Source organism: Brachyhypopomus gauderio, unplaced genomic scaffold (assembly GCF_052324685.1).
Source record: "Brachyhypopomus gauderio isolate BG-103 unplaced genomic scaffold, BGAUD_0.2 sc62, whole genome shotgun sequence".
In the NCBI taxonomy this organism is placed as follows: domain Eukaryota; kingdom Metazoa; phylum Chordata; class Actinopteri; order Gymnotiformes; family Hypopomidae; genus Brachyhypopomus; species Brachyhypopomus gauderio.
This window is the reverse complement of record NW_027506883.1, coordinates 256,697-260,306: the sequence shown is the minus strand read 5'-3', so window position 1 is coordinate 260,306 and position 3,610 is coordinate 256,697.

The window sequence follows — 3,610 nt, the reverse complement described above, 5'->3', positions numbered from 1 at the left end:
TAATGATTCACTTAACACTAGACAATACTGATCCACTTAACACTAGACCATACTGACTCACTTAACACTAGGCCATACTGATTCACTTAACACTAGGTCATACTGATTCACTTAACACTATGCCATACTGATTCACTTAACACTAGGTCATACTGATTCACTTAACACTAGGCCATACTGATTCACTTAACACTAGGCAATACTGATTCACTTAACACTAGGCCATACTGATTCACTTAACACTAGACCATACTGATTCACTTAACACTAGGCCATACTGATTCACCTAACACTAGGCCATACTGATTCACTTAACACTAGGCCATACTGATTCACTTAACACTAGACCATACTGATTCACCTAACACTAGGCCATACTGATTCACTTAACACTAGACCATACTGATTCACCTAACACTAGGCCATACTGATTCACTTAACACTAGGCAATACTGATTCACTTAACACTAGACCATACTGATTCACTTAACACTAGGCCATACTGATTCACTTAACACTAGGCCATACTGATTCACCTAACACTAGGCCATACTGATTCACTTAACACTAGGCAATACCGATTCACTTAACACTAGGCCATACTGATTCACTTAACACTAGACCATACTGATTCCCCTAACACTAGGCAATACTGATTCACTTAACACTAGACCATACTGATTCACTTAACAGAAGACCATACTGATTCACCTAACACTAGGCAATACTGATTCACTTAACACTTGGCCATACTGATTCACCTAACACTAGGCCATACTGATTCACTTAACACTAGGCAATACTGATTCACTTAACACTAGACCATACTGATTCACTTAACACTAGACCATATTGATTCACCTAACACTAGGCAATACTGATTCACTTAACACTAGACCATACTGATTCACTTAACACTAGACCATACTGATTCACCTAACACTAGGCAATACTGATTCACTTAACACTAGACCATACTGATTCACTTAACACTAGACCATACTGATTCACCTAACACTAGGCAATACTGATTCACTTAACACTAGACCATACTGATTCACTTAACACTAGACCATACTGATTCACCTAACACTAGGCCATACTGATTCACCTAACACTAGGCAATACTGATTCACTTAACACTAGGCCATACTGATTCACTTAACACTAGGCAATACTGATTCACTTAACACTAGACCATACTGATTCACTTAACACTAGACCATACTGATTCCCCTAACACTAGGCAATACTGATTCACTTAACACTAGACCATACTGATTCACTTAACAGAAGACCATACTGATTCACTTAACACTAGACCATACTGATTCACCTAACACTAGGCAATACTGATTCACTTAACACTAGACCATACTGATTCACTTAACACTAGACCATACTGATTCACCTAACACTAGGCAATACTGATTCACTTAACACTAGACCATACTGATTCACTTAACACTAGACCATACTGATTCACCTAACACTAGGCCATACTGATTCACCTAACACTAGGCAATACTGATTCACTTAACACTAGGCAATACTGATTCACTTAACACTAGGCCATACTGATTCACTTAACACTAGACCATACTGATTCCCCTAACACTAGGCAATACTGATTCACTTAACACTAGACCATACTGATTCACTTAACAGAAGACCATACTGATTCACCTAACACTAGGCAATACTGATTCACTTAACACTAGACCATACTGATTCACTTAACACTAGACCATACTGATTCACCTAACACTAGGCAATACTGATTCACTTAACACTAGACCATACTGATTCACTTAACACTAGACCATACTGATTCACCTAACACTAGGCCATACTGATTCACCTAACACTAGGCAATACTGATTCACTTAACACTAGGCAATACTGATTCACTTAACACTAGGCCATACTGATTCACTTAACACTAGACCATACTGATTCCCCTAACACTAGGCAATACTGATTCACTTAACACTAGACCATACTGATTCACTTAACAGAAGACCATACTGATTCACCTAACACTAGGCAATACTGATTCACTTAACACTAGACCATACTGATTCACTTAACACTAGACCATACTGATTCACCTAACACTAGGCCATACTGATTCACCTAACACTAGGCAATACTGATTCACTTAACACTAGGCAATACTGATTCACTTAACACTAGGCCATACTGATTCACCTAACACTAGGCAATACTGATTCACTTAACACTAGACCATACTGATTCACTTAACACTAGACCATACTGATTCACCTAACACTAGGCAATACTGATTCACTTAACACTAGACCATACTGATTCACTTAACACTAGACCATACTGATTCACCTAACACTAGGCCATACTGATTCACCTAACACTAGGCAATACTGATTCACTTAACACTAGGCAATACTGATTCACCTAACACTAGGCAATACTGATTCACTTAACACTAGACCATACTGATTCACCTAACACTAGACCATACTGATTCACTTAACACTAGACCATACTGATTCACCTAACACTAGGCCATACTGATTCACTTAACACTAGACCATACTGATTCACCTAACACTAGACCATACTGATTCACCTAACACTAGGCCATACTGATTCACTTAACACTAGGCAATACTGATTCACTTAACACTAGGCCATACTGATTCACTTAACACTAGGCAATACTGATTCACTTAACACTAGGCCATACTGATTCACCTAACACTAGGCCATACTGATTCACTTAACACTAGGCAATACTGATTCACTTAACACTAGACCATACTGATTCACTTAACACTAGACCATATTGATTCACCTAACACTAGGCAATACTGATTCACTTAACACTAGACCATACTGATTCACTTAACACTAGACCATACTGATTCACCTAACACTAGGCAATACTGATTCACTTAACACTAGACCATACTGATTCACTTAACACTAGACCATACTGATTCCCCTAACACTAGGCAATACTGATTCACTTAACACTAGACCATACTGATTCACTTAACACTAGACCATACTGATTCACCTAACACTAGGCAATACTGATTCACTTAACACTAGACCATACTGATTCACTTAACACTAGACCATACTGATTCACCTAACACTAGGCCATACTGATTCACTTAACACTAGACCATACTGATTCACTTAACACTAGACCATACTGATTCACCTAACACTAGGCAATACTGATTCACTTAACACTAGACCATACTGATTCACCTAACACTAGACCATACTGATTCACTTAACACTAGACCATACTGATTCACCTAACACTAGGCCATACTGATTCACTTAACACTAGACCATACTGATTCACCTAACACTAGACCATACTGATTCACCTAACACTAGACCATACTGATTCACTTAACACTAGACCATACTGATTCACCTAACACTAGACCATACTGATTCACCTAACACTAGGTCGTACTGATCCACTTAACACTAGACCATACTGATCCACTTAACACTAGACCATACTGATTCACCTAACACTAGGCAATACTGATTCACTTAACACTAGACCATACTGATTCACTTAACACTAGACCATACTGATTCA